Source organism: Cervus canadensis, chromosome 17, assembly GCF_019320065.1.
Source record: "Cervus canadensis isolate Bull #8, Minnesota chromosome 17, ASM1932006v1, whole genome shotgun sequence".
Taxonomy (NCBI): Eukaryota; Metazoa; Chordata; class Mammalia; order Artiodactyla; family Cervidae; genus Cervus; species Cervus canadensis.
In genome coordinates this window covers 62,854,535-62,875,646 of record NC_057402.1, presented here as the reverse complement: position 1 = coordinate 62,875,646, position 21,112 = coordinate 62,854,535, and the positions used below count along the sequence as shown (strand labels likewise).

Here is a 21,112-nt window from a genome sequence, read left to right as displayed (position 1 = left end):
GACTGAACAGGGCAGGAAACAGAAAGATGGCTGAAAGGTCCCAAAGAAGTAAGTCTCGGACCTATCTTTACAGAAATGTTTTCTTTTTACTGAGTTTCATGTGGTCTATAGATAGCTCTAACTTGGACTTCCATTAAAAGAGCCCCATGACACCAATGTTAAACGGACAAAAACCAAAAAAAAAAATAAAATAAAATAAAATAAAAGAAGTAAGTCTCGGTTATCCCCCACCTCCGGATGTCAAGACAGAACTTTCTGTGCATTGCAGACAGGAGAACGCTGTGTAAACAGGGAGGGATTTCTCAGTTTCAGGGCCATCTACGGTCCCCATGAGTCCTCTGTACTGCCCCCTGTGGAATGCTTCAGAAGGTCAAGGTCGAAGCCCCTGGGCCTCTGGGGCCCACACAGCAGAGCGCTACAGTGAGGCGGAGAAGGGCCCCTGCCATGTCCTGGGGCCCTGGGTTAGCTGTCTACAGTGGAGACAGCTACATCAACAATGCATTTCGCTCAGGAACTGCTAACAAATGTACAGTACAGTGGTGGTTCAAGAATTTTGCAAAGGAGACGAGAGCCTTGAAGATGAGGAATGCAGTGGCCAGCCGCTGGAAGGTGACAGTGACCAAATGAGAGGATCATGGAAGTTGATCCTCTTACAACTACACGAGAAGTTGCTGAAGAACTCGGTGTCGGCCACCTTAGGGTTGTTCAGCATTTGAAGCAAATTGGAAAGGTGAAAAAGCTTGGTAAGTGGGTGCCTCATGAGCTGGCTGCAAATCAAAAAAATTGTCATTTTGAAGTGGCATCTTCTCTTATTCTACACAACAAACCATTTCTTGACTAGATTGTGACATATGACGAAAAGTGGATTTTATACAACAACCAGCAGTGACCAGTTCAGTATTTGAACTGAGAAGAAGCTCCAAAGCACTTTCTAAAGTTAAACTTGCACCCAAAAAAGGTCATGATCACTGTTTAATGCTCAGCTGCCCATCTAACCCACTACAACTTTCTGAATTCTGGTGAAACTACTACATCTGAGAAGTGTACTCAGCGGATCGATGAGATGCGCCAAAAACTGCAATGCCTACAGCTGACATTGACCAACAACAAGGGCCTAATTCTTCATGACAATGTCCAACTGCATGTCGCACAACCAATGCTTCAAAAGTTGAATGAATTGGGCTACAAAGTTTTGCCTCTTCTGCCATATTCACCTGACCCTTGCTAACAGACTACCATTTCTTCAAGCATCTCGACAACTTTTTGCAGGGAAAATGCTTTCACAACCAGCAGCAGGCAGAAAATGCTTTCCAAGAGTTCATCAAAACCCAAAGCACAGATTTTTATGCTACGGGAATAAACAAACTTATGTCTCGTTGGCAAAAATGTGTTGATTTTAATGGCTCCTATTTTGATTAATAAAGTTATGTTGGAGACTAGTTGTAATGATTTTGAATTTATGGTCCAAAACCACAATTACTTTTTCACCAACCTAATAGCATTATTCCTACCCTCCCACCTCCCATCTATACCTGAGGCTCAGGGGGTGAGAGTAGGAGAGGAAGACAGACGTACCCGGGTCCCTGAGATGCTGGTAGGTGCAGTGAGGTCTGGGAATAATGCCTGGAGTGTGGGGTCAGGGTTGGGAACCCTGAAGTGCTCTATGATATTCACCCTGCCTCTCTTTTTTGGTATTGAAAAAAATTTGCACATTAAAAACAAATTGCCAGGGAATTGATGCTCAGGATATTAATTCCTTTTCCAGTGGAGACTCAGACTCTAAAGAACCATAGGAGTTTAACCACTTCAAGGGCTCTTGAAGCCCCCTCTGTCTGTGTCTATGTGGAATCTGGAGCCCAGAGAGAGGGGACCACCCAATACTTCACAGCCAGTTGCAACATGTCTTCCCAGAACCAAGGGTCTCCCTTGTTCTGGTCTGAAATCAGATTTCTGGTCCACCTCACCAGTTCTGCCTTTGTCCAACCCAGCCACCCTGTGAATACGGACTGGGCCAGAGTCTAGGGGCTTAAACTGGGAATCATTCAAAGATCATCTACAGACTTCAGGATGAAATTTGGTTTGGTTGTGGAAAACCTCATAGTTAGCCTTCAAAATAACCATCTTTTAAAAGTACTAACTTAAAAGAAATGCTCTAAATTCATTGGTTTTATATAGACCTTCCTCCACCTTCCCCCCACCCCCTTCCCCGCCCCAAAGAAAGGGAAGGACAGTGAGTGTTTGTTTCCTTTTTAACAGTTGATATCCCTTAACTAGACAACATTCTTTTCAGTCCCAGCTAGACTTAGCAACTTTGACTGCTTAGAAGTGCAGATGTAATAAGCTTTCCACTAACAAACAATAACAACTGCCTGATCTCTCAGCGAGGGATTTTCTTAGCCAACAGGAGGAGCCCTGGTGTGGAGTAGCTAAAACAAGTGTCTGGCAGAAATTCAAAGAGAGAAAGGAGTATAAACTGAAACCTGAGCCCCCCTCCCCCAGAGTAGCTCCCTAGGCCCCCTTTCACTCCCCTACCCCCGGACTTGGAGGCAATCTCTGTCCCCAGTTCCTCCAGGGGCTGGTGTTTTAATGGGTGTTGGAAAGCAGCCCCCAGCACTTTCTACCCCTTCAAAGGTGGTGCCGGGAGAGGATTAGCTGACTGCAGGGGGGACCTGCTGCTGAGAGAACCTGCAGCTTCTCAAAGTTCAAAGGCCTCTCAGGGACATCAAAGGGCACAGGATGCCCCAGACAGAAGACCAGAGAAGGACAGGCCGCTTCCTGCCCCTAATGACCCTCACTCCCTTCCTTTCCTGAAACCACACATCAAGCAGGGGCTTTATGGCCTCATTACTAGGACCAGCCTTTTCCTCTCTGACTGGGGTAGGGTGGGGTGCGGGGGTGGGGTGTGCACTCCACCCCACCTCCCAGCTGTGAAATGCACGCCACGGGGTCAGCAGGCCTGAGCGGGTGCTGCCCTCAGTGACCCGGGCTCCAGACCCTCTATCCCAGGGCCTTTGCCTGCCCACTACCTCCGAGTGGACACCCCTTCCCACCCTCCCTGCGGGCCAAAATCCTCCCCTTCCCGTAAGGCCCAGATTGCAGGTCACCTTCTCAGCAGCCTCGGCCCTTCCCAGCAAAGAGGGACCCCTCTTAAGGTCATGGCCTTTCTTTCAAGGCGTCCTTGGGGGTAGAATTTGCCATTTTTTACACCTCAACAGCTCAGAGCCTCCCCGCAGACAGGCCCAGCACTAGCCACACAGAAGGTGTTGATGAGTATCCGTAAACTGATAGAACTGCCTGCACCAAAGCCGATCAGCTGGGCAGTATCTAGGACTTCCTCTTGAAAGGATTCACTCCATGGCTACAGTCTCTCTGCCTGTCATGCAGGGAGCAGGGTGAGCTGGGAGCCTCATGGCAGAACCCCGGGAGCCCTCCTCTGAGCAGTGGTCTCACAAGCAAGCAGCCCCCCCCCATCAAAACAAAAGGGGCTCTGTCATCCCTCCCTTGACCTGGAGCATGTTATGTCCTGCCTAAACGACACACTAAAGAGACAGGACAGAATTTCAAAGGCAAATTCTAGAATCTTAAAAACAGGAGGGATGTCACTCAGTTCCTGTAAATCACTGGTTCTCATCCTGTAAATTTCCTGGAGAAGAAACCCCGAGGCCTGGCTCTCACCACCAGAGGTTCTCATTTCATTGGTACAAGGCATGACCCCAAGCATCTGGATGTTTGAAAGCTCCCAGGTGATTCTAAAGTCCATTAAAGCCTGAGAACTGCTGCTATAGTGTTGACCACTGGTTCTTGGACTTCAGCACCAGCTAGAGACCCCCAGTGCACCATGAAAACCCAGACAGCTGGGCTCTGCCCCAGAGTTTCGGACTTGGTCAGTCTAAGGGGTGGGGGTCAATGGTGGGATGACAATTCACCTTTCGATTAAGTTCCCTAGAAATGCTAAAGCTGCCGGTCCAAGGACCACACCTGAGAGCCGCTGCTGATGGTCGTCCTAGTAACCATCCCACCTTGACTACGGATGAGAGCTTCCTGGGAAACTTTGAACATAATTCCTGGAGACCACAGCACACCAGGTAAATCAGGATTTCTAGGGGAGAGGCCAGACACTTGTATTGTATAGGGGCTCCCAGGAGTGTGTAATGTAGCTCCTGGGCTAAGACAGTACCTCTAGAAACAGGCCACCCTCAGCGGGAGCCAGTGGCCAGCTCTTCCAAGCTGCGACGGGCCTTCATGCACACACGATCTGGCCTGCCTTCTGAGTACTGACCGAGCCCCTCCCTTCACGACGTGCCACAGTTCAAGTATTTGAGCTCACATTTTTGTCCCCCTCTGTTTTTCTTTCCTTCTGCCCACAAATTTCAGGGAGAAGTCCAAGTTCAGAACAAATGGCAGGAGTTCTCATCACGTTTTCAGCCAAGCAAAAGATTAGGACAATTACATCCCGGTTAGTCAAAGTCAAAGTCCTGACACTGTTCTTTATTTCTGCCCAGATTCCCAATTTAGGGGCGAGACCAGGGAGCACACTAGTGTCTGTAGCTTCTGGACACAGACAAAGTACATGACCCAAATGTTTCATCTGCAAATCCTAAGGAGCAAATTTCAGGCACAGTAATCACCCTGTTGCTAAATTATTAAACGGTAGTTTATGTGGCTCTCTGAAGTATCCTGGGAACTGAATATACAGACTCACGGGTCTCTAACCCAAGGGTTTGCTCTTCAAATTTCTAAGTTGAAACGTTGAGACTTTGGGGGTTTTGTCACTACCATTTCTTTTTCCTTTTTTTTTTTTTTTAGGCCTTACTTAAGCAATACTTTTTATCTTAAAAAAATCTTCACTTCCCCTGGTATAAATTATAGCTTCTTGCAATAATCACTACTGCTTAACTGGCATTCAATTTACAGGATAAAAATATATTCTTTTGGCCGTCTAAATGACTGTGTACACAACTTGTCCTCAAACCCACTCTGAATTTTGGCTCAGAGCAACCATCATGTTAAGAGGATGGAATGTGGTTTCAAGTAATGCCAGAAGTATTGCATAAGCGATAATTGATATTTTTACTAGCGGCGACTTTGTAGTTGATAATGGGTTATTAAAACAGGAAAAGAGGCCCTCCCCACAGGATCCCATCTGAAAGGTACAAGGAAGAGGTGTTCCAGACAAAATGCTTCTCAGTGTCAATAAAGGGTGGTTCCAGCAGGCCCTCATCTTCCAGAATGTGTGGCCCCTGGCAGAAAGCAGCAGGGAAGAACACCTTGAGCTCCAGGGTCTCCTCGGCCTCCACCAGGGAGCTGTGACCCCTCCCCATGGCCCCCCCACCCCGCTTCCCCCGCCCCCCTGACCACAGGCGACCCGGCTCTGGTGGGTGGGACTCTGCTGCGTTTTGGAGTAAAAGAGGAGCCAGAAATAGCAAGGGTACCAAGTGCCCCGTCATCCTATTCCTTTTAAAAAATAATCCTGATCCTGGCCTTTATTTAAATGTCTGCTTTCAGCCTGTGTTTACAGAAGAGATTAGTGTCCCATCTGGCTGCCCTGACAGACAGCCTAGCTGGTCTGAGCCGTGGGCTGTCAAAGGTGCAGCTGGCTGCATCACTTGGGCCACACCCACCACCAAGGCGTGTCCTCCAGGGGGGACTCAGGGTGACCTCAGTGAACGGAAGGCAGCAGAGGGCTCACGTATGACAAACACCGCAGGCTGAGCCCTCCTCCACCTGGAGATCTTCAGGAGAACGCTCATTCTTTAGGAAAAGGAACCAATACTCTAATTCCTCACGCAGGACCCTGAGGCCAGGGTCATAGCGGACCTGCAGGGGTCGGGAGCACCGGGCACTATGGGGACTCAAGACCTCAGGGTCACCTCCCCTTTGGGTCACTTTTGCCCCCTGAGCTCAGCCGGTGAGACCACCGGCTCCCTCTGAGAGCTTTCCACCTTGTGTCGGCACGATCCTACCCCCCACTCCACCCCAGAGGAGGGCAAGACTTCACATGCTTGCTTCTCTTCTTCACCCTCCAGCCCAAACACGGACTCATTCTTGTCAAAGTCACAGGCATATAAATATTTTTCTCAGCCAAAGAGTTTCTTTTTAAAGTGCTAGAATGAAGACAGCAGGAGCGGGGGGGTGGAGAGAGCGAGCGCTGAAGGCAGAGGAAATGGGGACAGGCTGGCCTGATGTGCTAAGCGTTCCTGCAACAAGGCTGTACTGTCCTTCAACGGGACGACAGGACCGAGCCCGGACAACAGCCTGCCCTGAGACTCATCTTCCAGGCCCTGCTGCCCGGGGCCTGAGGTTAAACAAAGGCAAACAGACCCACGGAGGTGTGGCCTTGCTCTGCTTCCACACTGTCATTTCTTTCTGCGTCACCCTAAACGTCTGTGACTGTCACATGCACGGGGGCTTCCTCGGAGCCGTATCTGCCAGTTTCTTAGGAGCCAGTCAGGTCCCTGGGGCCAGCGGACCACACTCTCTCACTTCCCATTTCCCCCACTTCATCGGCCACGTTCCCCTAGGGCACCATTGCCCATCAGCACAGATGCATCCAAACCGCAAAGGACCCTCTTCAGGCGGGAGGAAGACAAATGTGAAAACGGAACGACTACAAGGAGCAAAGGTTTCCCAAGGCCCACTCATCCTGACCTGCTTCTGAAACAGGGGAGAGAGCTCTTGAGAAGCGTGCACACACCGAAGTCACGTCACCATTCCCCCCAAACCCCCTGCCTTTTCTCCCTCATTACAGGGAAGACTCATGGAGAGGGCACCAAAGCAGAACCCACTCAGGCTCCTTTTCAAAATGAGGTGAGTGTGCTAAGGATGGGGAAGCTCTGCCTTTTCTGTGATTCTAGACTCATCAGCCAGGAACTGGTCCCCGAAGGGGAAGGAGAGCTGATGCTGGCAGTGCATAAACAACAGTGGTCATTATCAATGGTGAAATGAGATGATGGATGCAAAGCGCCTCGAACAGTGCCCAGCCAGGGGGCAAGCACTGTTCCTGCAGCTGTGCCAATGATGACCAGGATCACTGCTCACGGGAGGGAAGACAGGTCCTCAAACTGGGCTGTGTGTTCAAATCATCTAAGAAAGTTTAGAAAATTTTGGATGTCTGGATCCCACCAGAAGAAACCCTGATTCTATTGCTATGAGGTGTGGCCTAGATACCTGCATTTCCAGAAGACCTTCAAGGCATTCTCTCTCTTATTTCAAACTTTTAATTTAGAAATAACTACAGATGTATAGGAGTTGAAAAGAAAATACAGAGGTGGGGTTCTGCACCTCCACACATTCCCCAATGGTAACGTCTTGCATAATAACTACAGTGCAGAATCAAAATCAGGGAGTGAACATTGATGCAACCTGTAGTGCTTCTTCAGATCTCATATACACACTCTCAGTGTGTGGTTCTAGGCAATTTCTTCACACACGCTGCTACCTATAAGCCATAATCACAGCACAATCAGGAAGTCATGGCATCACCAATAGACTACCCTTCCATGGCCACCCTCCACCCCACCCCTTAAACCCTGACCACCACTAATCTGTCCCCTATCTCTATGTTCTTCCCGGTGGCTCAGATGGGGGAAGGCAGGAGAGTCAGGTTTAATCTCTCGGTTGGGAAGATCCCCTGTAGAAGAAAATGGCAACCCGCTCCAGTATTCTTGCCTGGAGAATTCCATGGACAGAGGTACAGTCCTGCTGCTGCTGCTAAGTTGCTTCAGTTGTGTCTGACTCTGTGCGACCCCATAGACGGAAGCCCACCAGGCTTTGCTGTCCCTGGGATTCTCCAGGCAAGAACACTGGAGTGGGTTGCCATTTCCTTCTCCAGTGCATGAAAGTGAAAAGGGAAAGGGAAATTGCTCAGTCGTGTCCAACTCTTTGCGACCCCATGGACTGCAGCCTACCAGGCTCCTCTATCCATGAGATTTTCCAGGCAAGAGTACTGGAGTGGGGTGCCATTGCCTTCTCTGGAGGTACAGTCCAGGAGGTCACAAAGAGTCAGATACGACTAACCCTTTCATCTCTATGTTACACCATGAATGTTATATAAATGGAATCAGGCAGTATGCATCATTTTAGGACTGGCTTTTTTCCACTCAGTATCATTCCCGTGGCTGTGTTCATAATCTGTTCATTTTTTTTACTGCAGAATAGTATTCCATGGTATGGATGTATCGGCTTGTCTAACTATTCACCCACTGAAAGACATCTGGGTAGTTTCAAGCTTTTGGCTGTTACAACCAAAAGCTGCTATAAACATTCATGTAGAAGTTTCTATGTAAAAATAAGGTTTTATTTCTCTTGGATAAATGCCCAGGAGTACAACCACTGGGTCTTAGTTTTAAAAGGAACTGCTAGATCATTTTCCAGAGCGGCCATACCACTTTACTTCCCCACCAGCAACACATGAGCAACCTGGTTCCTCTGCATCCGGGTCAGTGTTTGGCTGGATTGCCAGCCGTCTGGTGAGTGAACCCTCGGTACCTGAAAACAGTGCTGTCTGGGCTCCTGCTCATTAACTGTGGCGACATCTGTGGGGCGGAAGGCACTCCCATTGGCTGCCTGGTATCACCAGGCCACCCTCTGCCAGGAGGGGTGTGGGAATGGGAAGCTGCTGGGCTGGGGCTCCTTGAGCCACTGGGATGAGGATGAGGAGGCACAGGCCTTGGCTGCTGCCTGCTGTGCGCTGGCTGAGGGGCTGGAGCTGGGCTTCACCATGCAGCGGCCAGCAGCTCAGCCAGCCCAACACATCCTGTGTATGGAAGGGGGTCTCCTTGGCCTCTGCCTTCCCCAGCCCATCGCGCAAGGAGCAGGCTGTTCTTGGGTTTTATGTTTGTATCTGTTGATGGCTCCAGGCCACAGACCTGTAGGCCCCAAGTCCAGACACATGGGAGGTAAAAAGAAAGCCTTGGCACTCAGCATGCTGTCGCTTCTCAGGTCCTCAGGATCCCAGCCAATCTGCCCTCTTCTTCCCAGCTTTCATAGCCCTTTTATTATTGAATAATTCTCTGTTGAATAATTCTCAAGGTATATTTGGTTGCATTTAAAGGAGAGGAGCAGGGAAAAGCTGAGTTTACACCAGCTCAGGCCAGGACCAGAGCCAGCACTGGCTCCTTGAATCCGCCAAACCATGCTATGGAGGAGGGAAAGTCAGTGTGCCCATTATACAGATGGGAAAGTTGAAGGCATAGGAAGATTAACTCAATCAACCTGTGGCAAAGCTGCCTTCAGGATTTTCTCCCTGAAAACCTGAATTAAAGCTGCAGGCCTGGGCTACACACTTGGGCAGAACCTCGGATGCCTGCGTCCTAGGGCACAGCATGGGCCCTGCCTTTCCCTTGCGCCGCTTGACAGCCACTGGCTGCACAGATGCCAAGGTACCTGTTCTCAGTCAGAGCTCCTCCCTCCCTGGACTGTTACCACCTTCTCTCTGTGACCTCTAGACCAGGCCTGCCTGACCCCCGTCACAGTGGCTTCCCGTGGGAGGCTCTGCACCCTGCCCACTGTGTCCCTGGCTCACTGCCCTCAGCCCCCCATGCATCCCCCTTCCTCTGGCTACTATGCAATCTCTTCCCTCAAGGCCCATTCCCACCCTCCTGCCTCCTCTCTGAGGACCCTCAACGTGGCCCTTTTATGGGGCTGACTGTCCTGCACGTCATATGCCACAATAAATGGTCTGCTACGTACAATCCTACTTCCAAACGCAGCATCACTTTATATTATGATAATCCTGGTTCTATCACCTACAAGCTCCAGGGCTGGTGTGTTTCAGTTTCCTCACCTGTAGAACGGAGAGAATGACAGTACTTACGCCACAGGGTGGTGAGGAGGACTGAATGAACTAATGACTGTAAGACACTGAAAACCAGCCTGTATAATAAACCCGTGAGAGGGACTACTGTTCAACACGGGTGTATCTCTGCTGCCAGTTCTGCCTTAGGGTCTGGACACTACCAAGATCCTGGCCTAGTTTGTCCTTTATGTTGTGTGGGGGTCAGGATCAACAAGGGGGGGGTTTGATATGAGCTCAGAGATCAGCTCAACTCTCCTCATCCTCCAAGAATCTCTCCTTCAACCCCCAGGCTGCAAGGAACCAGCTCTGTGCAAATTCTCCATGTCTTAAGCATGCTGGTTTTACTCTGCTATCGGGGGCTGTGCAGAGACCGCTTGTGCCTGGCAGCCTCTAATGGGCCCCCAACTACTTGTGGCCCCCAGCCCTACTCTTCAACACAGAGACACTCAGCTCCTCCAGCTGTTTCCTTCATCATCCCCTTCCCTTTCACATGGGCATAATCCTGCCTCCTGTGGTCCCTTTTAAAACAGGCTTCCCAATACTGAATGCAAGACTCTGATGTCACTTAACCTCTGAAGGGCAGAGCAGAGCCACCACTGCCTTCTTCATTTCTGGAGATGAGGCGCCTGCTAACAGGGCCTAAGAATGCATCTGTTTTAATGAGTATGCAGCTAACCATGAAAGTGAAAGTGAAATCGCTCAGTTGTGTCCCACTCTTTGTGACCCCATGGACTGTAGCCTATGAGGTTCCTCCATCCATGGAATTTTTCAGGCGAGAGTACTGGAGTGGGTTGCCATTTCCTTCTCAAGGGGATCTTCCCGACCCAGGGATCGAACCTGGGTCTCCCGCATTGTAGGCAGATGCTTTTACCGTCTGAGCCAGCAGGGAAGCTCACCAGCTTACTGTAACCCCTTATATACAGGAAATCAGTTTCATCTCTTGTGCCAACCTTACTCTACAGGCTGCTGCAGAGTTAGAGAGGATTATGAGTTGGAACGCAGTGGAAAAGGGTCCTGGGATCAATTAGTAATGCCTGTCAATGGAGTACAATGCGGAAGTAAAGACACACGTGTTTACTGGCAGGGACTGAAATCTTTTTACACATGCTGCCATTAAGCCATGTTTCCACCATCCTGTGCATTACATCTGCTTCATCTGGGGCTTAACTCATATTAAATACCATCTGGAAAGCTGCAAGGCATATGGTTAGTGCACAGATTTCAACACTGACAAAGGGCTGGAAACCTGACTCTGCCACTTACCGGTGGACTGTCCCTGGATCTCTCTATAAAATGCAAATAATAATATCAGAGGATTGGAGGTGAAAATGAAATGCAATCATGAATTGCAGCATTTGGCCCACTTTTCTAGGTGGTCAATAACTTCATATTTTCTGAATGTTTGCACACCATTCTCCCTTCCGTCTTTGTGCCATCTCAGTGTCTGATGGGCATGCATCCTCTCTCAACATGCATGCAACTCATGATGGAAATGTTAAATCAGTGAGCCCCAGGGCAGCCAGAAGCCTCTCTCTCAGGTAGATATTTCTCTTCTAAAAACCATGCTTTGGTTCAAGTTCAAGTTCTAAGTTCATTTAACTGCAGCAGTATCCAGCCCATGGTTCCACATATTTCCCATCATGACTGTCAAGAGTTTTGCAGAAACCTGGGCGAAATTTACATTTTATATTCTCTGCTTCCACATGATCTGTTGGGGATGACTTGTCTGGAGGTTCTCGGCTTACTTCTAGGATTGCCTCTTTTAAACGTGAGCACTCACAAATGACGTTTGATGAGTCATTCTGGAATCTTTCTTCCAAACAATATTAATATCCCCAGTCTAAAATGTATGCCATTTGTCTCATTCCCCTCTTGCATGACAGCATTTACCTATTTTAGTCTTTAGCACCCCTGCTTTCCCTCATTGCTGGTGCTCTCATTTGCAAACAACTCTCCTCAGCCTGAGCCAAGAGAGCCTGAATCATGTGAAGCACCTTCACCTCCTCCATTACTGGCCGTTGAGCTCTTTCACCTCCTCCATTATCTGGTCTTCAGCTCCTGCTGAACAGCATGTAGTGTAAAACCTCTAAAGAAGCTCATGAACACTGGGTGGGACTTGCTGGGCAGTTCCGTCATGATGAGCATGCCCAGTGATAAAGGCAACTGAGTTACCAAAGCCAGTCCCTTGCGGTATGGCTCTTCAAAACACAGAGTACCCTTGGCCTTCAAAAGGGATGTCTTTACAGCCCTCCACAAATCTGCCAATTTGGAAGTAGGATCACTTTGGGGGACTTTTTAACTTTCTTTCCACTTTGGTAACCAGCCCCCATCATTTTCTCTCCTGGGACATTTTTCACAAGGAAACAATTTTTGTAATCACCTGGCAGGACTTGTTATATGCACAACAGACCAGAGAATAAGAAGTTCTGAAGACCAATGCCAGGCATTGCTAGGCTTAAAACCCCAGGGCAGATGGGCCTCTGGGCCAATGTGATTCAACTCATGATGCAGCTAGAAGTGACCAAGGGCCTGGATTTCAGGACTTACTCTAAACTCTCATATTTCAGGCATTTCCACACAGCATTTGGGGGCTGCACTTGTCTTCCAGACTTTGGATAATATCAGCAAATGTGGAAAGAGAAAAATAACATCTTTGACATTAGATACAAAAAACAATTAAGAAGCTGATTTGCCCATTGCGTGATTCTAACAACAGGGCAACGCCAGGATGGACTCTGCACACGCAGGTCACTGGCAGCGAGGTTGGGAAGAAGCCACACTTAGGAAAAGCACTGACTCTCCCACAACAGCTACTGCCTCCAAACTGAGAATGGAAACTGAAAGGGAGACTGGAGGGGGAAAGACAGGAATGCCAGCATCTCAAGGCCTTAGGTCAAGGGCCTCTGCTGCCCTTTGGGGATGTCAAAGACCACCGCGTTGGAGGCTTCTCGGGAGTGTCTGACATTTTTGTTCAGTGTTTCAGTCCTGTTGCTTCCTTCCATCTTCTTCATGGAAATATCTCATCTCACAGGCAAACCAAATTCTGCTTGATCAGTGTGTTCCTAAACAGGTCTGTTGACATCCATGAGTTTGACATTCTGGTGTTTAGCCCAAAATTTATCAGATTTTATGAGACATCACGTTAAATCTTTACACTAGAGTGGGGTCACTTTTAACCAGTAGGATATACCAACCATGACAAGGAAAGCTGGTTTCTAAGTTACAGAGGAAGTGGAATGGAAACCCAGTATCAACTTTGGAAGTCTGGTAAAGACCCATTGGAAGCTGCTGGCATCGTAAGGATGGTAAATGAAGCACAGGTAAAATGGGACCACCGAAAAGATTCCAAAGTCAAGGCAATAAAGTTGCTCTAAAAACTCCCCAATAGATCAAAATTTTAAAAATGAAAAAAAAAACTTTCAACTCCATGTAAAGAACTCTATGTTTATATGTGTACACACACACACACAAACACACACACAGGAGTGAGCACTGCTCTGAGATGGGGTCTCAAAGTATCATGTGCAAAGGAATCAAAGGAATCACCCAGCTGGGCTTGGACCCTGCATTCCTAACAGGTTCCCAGGTGACACGATGCTACTGCTCCTGGGACCACTCTGAAGAACAAGGCGGGGTGCAGCTGCAGTGAGTGTGTTTCTTCTCCCTTCTGTCCCACACCCGGGGCTGCCTCGCTCTTCCTCACCAGATTCTGAACAGGGCATTGGAAGGGGTGCTCCAGGTGGCGGCAGCCAAGTCAATAAGAACAGACCAGGCTGGGGTGGGGTGAGGTCGGGGGGCAGGAAAGAGATGGGTCCTGGGGCCTGCTCTGCTGAGTGAGCCAAGCTCCACGTGGGCCAGGCAGCCGGCCGCCAACCGCCCATGTCTTCACGGTCACTCTCTCCACGCCCCTCCTTGGCGGAAGCAGAGCACAGGTCACAGAGGTTCATCCCGGGGCTCCCCCAGCACAGACTACTGGCGCAGTCAACCCCAGTCTGCTTAGGCGTCCTTTACCCAGGAAGCACGTGTTCCTGCCTGGAAGACGCCTCTGACCGAAAAACAAGCTGCTGAGCAGGTTATCAGTGGGTGAGTCGTCGGCCCTCAGTGTCTGCAGCCGCCCTGCGGCAGGGGTCCTGCTGGGCCCGCCGGGTCCCTGGTGTGAGAGACACTAACAAGTCTGACTTGGAAAGCCACTGCTGTTTCTCTGACCCCTTCTTGTTAACAACCTACCTGGTTATGAGCTGGGGAAGCCGTGGCCCTCATACAGGTGCAGGTTCACCCCTGATAACACTTCAGTCCCCCAGGTCACAGGGCCCAGCTTCTCCAGGGGCTGTCAGCCCAGCTCAGCACCAGCCTCTCTGGGGACTCCGCTGACCCCAAGATTTTTCCCAGCTCTGTTCAGAACTGACCAAAGCGCCTTCTTCCCATTCTCTTTTCGCTCCTGATGACAGTGTTAGTGAATCACCAGGCTCACTTCACGGCGGCCCCTTCAAACACCACAGAAACACAGCTGTGCCTGAGACGAGGCCTCTGTCAGGCATCCAGTGACCCCAGGGAATGTTACAACCTGCCACGTTCTATATCCTTCCACTTATTCATATTTTCTCTGAGAGGCCATCCCCAGACCCTCACGCAGGCCCCTGACAGCTACAGGGCTCTGTTCTGAAATCAGGAACAAAATCCATGATTTCCGGCTCCCCTGGCCCCTTCAAGCTCCTCTGCTGGTCCTGTCTGCCGCCGCCATCATCTGGCAAAACAACCACCTCCAGGCTAGGTGGGAGCGTGCCCTCGGTGCTTAAAACTGGACACGGAGAGCAGGGCCCTTCCCAGAACCGCCACTGACTGGGCTGGTGGCAAAGTTCCCAGGGGCCAAGAGAACGTGCAGCTGCCCTCAGGCCTTTGGAATTTTCCATCAGCAGCGGGCAGTGGATGAACAAGGGTTTCAGGCATGAAACCAAATACCTTGGGAGAATGCGGGCATGTGTGAACCACAACAAAACACCACAAGCTGTGCGGCTTATCGACAACAGAAATTTCTTTCTCACAGTAGGAGACACTGGAAGCCCAAGGTCGGGGGCCCAGCATGGTGGGGTCCTGGGGGCCCTTTCCTGGGTCGCAGAGGCTGCTTTCTTGTTTTCTCGTACGGCAGAAAGAGCTAGCCAGCTCTCTGGCTTCTTCTTTGAAGGGTACCAATCCCATTCGTGTGGGCTCCACCCTCTTGAACTAATTACTGCTCAGAGGCCCCACCTCCACCGTACCATCACCAGAGGGGTGAGATCTCAACATAGGAGTTTGAGGGACACAAACACTCCGTCCGTAACAGAGCACTCCTCCGTCTCTGGAGAAGTTTGCAGCTGGGACGCCCCACCGCCTCCCACAGTGCTTACACGGCCCCGGTCAGGTAAGCAGCAGCTGTGTTTCCTAGCAAATGTGGGTAAGCCCAGTACCAGAAGAGCCTCTTGGGGAGCGCGTGGCTTCAGCATGGGGTCGGTTCAGCTGTATGAAGGGCACCTCACCGGGCCCGAGGCTCTGGTCTGAGGCTCTGTTTGGTCACTCGGAACCCTGGAAAGGGAAGCCGTCTGCAAAATGAGGCTGAGATGACTTTGGACATCCCTTCCAGCTCCGAGAACCATGAGAAAAGCCACTTATGGGGAGCTGCCAGAAGCTCTGGTGTTTCTAACAAGAAAATTGGATCTCGTCTAATTCCTGGAGTAGTCTGTAACGTAAGGAAGTTCTGAGGGGATTTCAAAATTTGGTTCTTCAGCCAAACCCAATTCACACCTCACATCCCCCTTCCCGCCCCACCATCTCCTCAAACACTGTCTCAGATGACATGATTTCAGGTAAGGAAATTCACCAATAATTAAACGCAAAGAAATCCTGGGATGGAGACAAACACTCCCACATCTTGTGTAACCTTCCCTATCAGAGAAACGGAACTCTGGGAGCAGCAGACGCCCAGATCCAGCTGGATTTCCCATCATGGCGATAACATCCAGCCAATAGCTGCTCGGCCTAGCCACTCAGGATGCAGGTGGGAACACATGTGTCTGCTTGCTGAAGCGCTTTTAATGGCTTTCCCTTTGTCTGTCTTCCCTCCCAGGCCTGGCCTGGGCAGATCTGGCAAGACTGCAATCAAGGTCCTCTTAAGAACAGTGGCTCTGGGCTATCCAGTCAAGTGGAAGAAGGGTCCTCTCCTCACATTCAATCCGAGTCAAGGGTAAGACTCCGAAGGAAATGATGATAACTTCCCTGCAACTCTTCCTAATGCCGGGCAATGAGAAATCACTCCCTAAGGCAGAGAAGTCATTTAAACGGGGCCCCAGAGACAAAGTTCCTTACTGCGCTGGACCCTGTACTTCCCATTCAAAACCATCCATTTGGGAAGGGCCCAAAGGAAATTCTGCTTTTTTTTCAGTTTGGGATGGGAAAAGAAGGGGAAGGAATGGCAGAGCTGTTAGGAAGGAGTCACTCAGGGCAACGCGGAGCGGGGCTGAGAACTGCTGTGCTGGCTGCAGACCCCACGGTGGCTGCCCCCCAGCCCTCCAGAAGCCACAGGTCATTCTAGCTCATCCAATCATCCAAGACACCGGGAGAAGGGTGGCTTGTAAATTAATGTCAAAGAGCTTAGAATTTTCAGCGGCACATTTTTTAAAATAATAAGAGAAGTAAATGAGGTTTGATGTGACTCTGGAATTTGGATAAGACAGCCGAGTCAAGGATGATCATACAGCAACTTTAATCCAGGGGCCAAGCGCTGAGGAAATGGTACTCAGAAATTGTTCCAAGCACCTCCACGTGAATCCTGAGAGCCCTGAGCACCACCGGCACCACCAGTTAAGGTTCCTTCTAGGAGAGGGGGCTGCACAGGGCTATAGCAGCTGAGTAGGGATGGAGGGTGAGACCCAGGGATTCAGGGAGAAATCCCTCTGAAAACCTAGGGTTGGGACTTGCCTGACCTAGAATCAGCCCTTCCTGCAGACCTCCTTGGGGGTCTGTTCTGTTCTGCAAGAAAGGCTGACCCACACATGAACATAGCCATCCCGAATTCCAACTGGAACAAAAGCACACTTGTCCTACTCCTGGGATTTCTAAACAGTTATAACATTTGCAGAAATCCTCTCTCCACTACACCTTCCATGTGATGTCTGTGCTGTGCCCGCTGAGTTGAGCACCCAGGCAGAGGATTTGGCAGGCTGACTGGCAATCCTCGGGGGCTACCTGCCTGCTCACATGCCCCCCACCCCCCATGTGCATGCCTTGGACCCCCTGCTCTGCACAGGCAGTCTGTTCCCCTCTTCACGCATCTGGATAAAGGCTTTCCTTCCTGCCTGCCTAGGACTGAGACAATTCCTTTCAGTTTGAATTGTGTCGACTCCAGTTTTGAGAACAGTTCTCCTAGAACAGCTGTCCCCTCCCCTCTCCTCAGCTCCCCAGGCAGCCAACCACCCTCTGCCCATAAACCGCCATCTTTGGGAACTGAACACAGTCTGCTTCCAGGCCGCACCTCAGGCAAGTGTGTCCCCAGGCACACGACAACAGGACACCCTCCCACATCCGCTGCCCTGAACTCATTTGCTCAGTCACATTCTAGCTGGAAACATCAGAGTGCCTGGCTCTAGCTTTCGACTGGTGTCTCTACTGGAGGCCACCAAGCTTCACCTGGGACCTGCCTGGGTGGGCCATGGGTCCACTTCTTACCTCAGGCAGGGGGCCCCCCACCTGGCCTCTGTGTTCATTGGACTAAGCAGGGGAGCAGAGTCCCCCCTCTGGGTGACATCAGCCAGGGCAGGGCTTCCGCCAGCTCCAGGGGGTGAGGGGCACTCGTGTGGATCTGGGGACCCAGTTGTGCATTCATGCACTCACGCACTGCTGGGCCGGGGTCCATCTAGGACTGACGGTGCGTCTGCGGGTACACAAGAGTCATCACACACAGCTCCTGATTGCCAGGGCCTTTGTATCGCTCAACCTCAGCCCTGCGTTTCTCTCCAGGTGGGAGCGTCAGGCCCCTGTGGGCTGCCTTCCCCCTCCTTCTGCTCCTTCCTTCCATTTCCAGGTCTCCCAGGAGTCGTCAGCTGCGATAAGACAGGACTACCCCTGACTGCAGTGGCTTCTTTCAGGAGGGCTGTGCCTTTCCTCATCTGACTCGCCAGCTATGAGCATGACTACTGGGCTTCCCTGGTAGCTCAAGTGGTGAAGAATCTGCCTGCAATGCAGGAGCCACAGGTGACACAGGTTCGATCCCTGGGTCAAGAAGGTCCCCTGGAGGAGGACATGGCAACCCACCCCAGTATTCTTGCCTGGAGAATCCCATGGACAGAGGAGCGTGGTGGGCTACAGTCCATTCGGTCACAGAGTTGGACACGACTGAAGTGACTTAGCATGCACGCACCTGGTGCAGGGCTAGGCGAGTGGTGAAAAAGCATGGAATTCAGGGTGACCTCGCGAGGGGCAAGCTGGAGCCAGGAGCACATCCAGCATCACGGCTCAACCCTGAGGGTGACCTGGGAGGACAGGACCAGGGAGCGAGAGGTGGAGCAGGCAGGTGGATGAGGCTGGAAGCAATGACACAGGGTCTCAGACATCAGGCCGGCAGCAGCCCCGCCCTGGTGCACCTATTGTCTCCTGGAGAGCTTTCCAGGCGTCCCTCCCCCGGAGCGGGTGGTTTTAACTGATCCAGCCTGTTAACACTTGGCCACGGGCACTTCCAAGAGCCTCAGGGGCTCCTCTCCTGCAGCAGAGCCCATATGTCACCTCTGCTGGGTTCCCAAGTTCCCATGAAGGCAGCATTTTTCAGAGGCCACAGGCAGAGCCAGCTGACCAGAGCAGAGGTAGATTCCAGAATGGAAAGACCCAAGAAAGGGCATCTGGAAGTCAGAAAAGACCCCAGAAAGAGCAGGTGGGGAGAGGCCTGGCCCAGAACAGCCTGCACATGGGCCGTGACCCTGGGGCCTGTCTGGAGCACCTTCTTCAGATTTCTGCAGGTTGGAGGGGTCACGTGGTTTGGTCTGACTCTCTAAGCAGGCACTGATGTGGCTCAGGCTTATCTAACAGAGCCTCCTAAATCCGACAGAAGCAGAGATTTATTTTCTGCAAGGGAAGGTCTTTGTTTTTCTGAGTGGGTAGCCAAGTAGACCATGAGTCCCTCTCTGCTCTCCTCACCCCACCTGGAAGCCCTGTTTAGACACTTCCCAGCTGCTGCCTTACCCGATTGTGTGCACGCTGCGTGCATGCTTCCTGGGTTTCCCCTGTCCCCAAATGACCAGCTGAGACTTGGTTCTGTGCCCTCCTGGCCTCCAACTGCACTAGGAAGCGTTCTTCTCAATCAAACGTCTCCCCTGGGCCTTATCATGCCACATTAGACTGACCTTTCCCCAAACAAAAGGCACTCTAACCAACTTTCATGGAAACATTTTCTTTCTAACACTAAACGTTCCAAATCATAGCAAACAACAGCCTCTAAAGATAATGTTATACTAACATCACTACCAATGCTCCCCTTGATCATTAGGGTGTCACTTGATTTTGTTTTTCATTTTTTTCATGGGCAGTCAGCATGGACATGAGCTTCTGAAGAGAGTTCTTCCCATGAGCAATCAGGGCTGCATTTGGCCTCAAAGAACAAATGCTTGGAGCTCTCCCTCTTTCTCTCTAAAGTCAAATAGTGATGAACAACTTGGACACTGAGGTTCACCGCAAGTCATCCTGGTTCCTTAAGGGAAAGACGTGGACAGAGCTGTCCCAGCCGGCTGGTCTGCTCCATGTCACTGATTCTGTCATAACCAACAACAGTTGGAAACACGCCCTCTAAAGTGAAAGGTCTACCACAGACACCCTCTCCTGCTCAAGACCATCGCTTTCTCGTGGCCACCACAAGCTCAAGAAGGCACAAAACCAGCCTCATTTTCAGCTGGGTTTCTCAAGTTACCACAAGACAGGGAGACAGCTGCTTTCCAAAGCTCGCACAAGGCGAACCAAAAGATGGGGATAGCTGCCTTTCATGGGCAAGAAGGCATCTAAGGTCATGCTGTTGCTGTTAGTCGTTCAGTCGTCTCCGACTCTCTGTGACCCATGGACCGCAGCACGCCAGGCTTCCCTGTCCCTCACCATCTCCCAGAGCTTGCTCAAACTCATGTCCACTGAATCAATGATGTTATCCAACCATCTCATCCTCTGTTGTCCACTTCTCCTCCTGCTTTCAATCTTTCCCACCACCAGTGTCTTTCCCAATGAGTCGGCTCTTCACATCAAGCTCATTAAAAAGCCCCAAAGCTGCCATCAATCGGAACAGCGGCTGACAGACCCAGCTCGTCCTCTAGGCAGGAACACAGGACAGCCTCTTCCCAGGCTGCCCCCTACGACTGCCATCAGGAAATGCAGATCCTTCACTTTCTGTCTAAAGTCAAGGCCGGAGTCTTTTCTGCCCTACCTCTTTACCAGGGCAGATCACCAGAAAACTGCCAGTCTCCAGGACAGCACTTGAATTTCCTAGGGAAACCCCTCTGAGGACACACTGGCTTCCTTTAGGGAGCTGACCATGCCATTTTTGCCCTCTCTGCATTGGCTGCTGGCAAACTGAAGGCACCTTGGATTTTTGCACATATAGCAAGTTCTCTTCTTTATATATAACATATATTTCTATAATTTGAATTCTTATTTTAATGGCCCTGTTGCATGGGTATATTATCATATGTGTGTGTGTACGTGCTAAGTTGCTTCAGTCCTGTCCGACTCTTTGTGACCCCATGGACTGTAGCCCGCCAGGCTCCTCTGTCCATGCGATTCTCCAGGCAAGAATACTGGAGTGGGTTGCCATGCCCTCCTCCGGGGGATCTTCCAGACCCAGGGATCGAACCCGAGTCTCCTACATTCCAGGTGGATCCTTCACCACTGAGCCACCTGGGAAGTCCATATTATCATACTAGTGATCCGAAATCATTTTAGGCAGAAACTAGAAATTGTCTTTAAAGTACCATTAAGTTTCCTAATCTATAAAGTAAAAGCTAGTAAAACTGCCTCATAGGATGGATTCAATAACACAGTGAATACATAGCATCTAACAGTACCTGGTACACAGTAGGTGCTCTATGAGATCTGATGTGATTTAAGCATCATCACTTCATTTTTAATTTATGTCCAAAGCAGCATTATTGATGTTACCAAGTCAAAAATTTTTCATTTAATTTACAATTTAGAACTTATTTTACTGCAAATTGGATTGGAGCCAGTTCAAGGCACCAAATGAATTATTTTTGAACTACAATAACTGAAATAAAACCATGCATACAAAAGAGAGAGGAAGAAAAATACCAGCACTAC

General features: G+C 50.3%; 1 protein-coding gene and 1 non-coding gene across 3 annotated transcripts in view; both read right to left on the bottom strand.

Annotated features, from left to right (window-relative positions):
- The window catches only part of ADAMTS17 (ADAM metallopeptidase with thrombospondin type 1 motif 17), a 395,361-nt gene that overhangs the window by 202,058 nt on the left and 172,191 nt on the right, over positions 1-21,112 (bottom strand). The window lies entirely within an intron of this gene.
- TRNAC-ACA lies at positions 10,613-10,685 on the bottom strand. The gene has a single exon. It is a non-coding gene; the product is annotated as a tRNA-Cys (tRNA).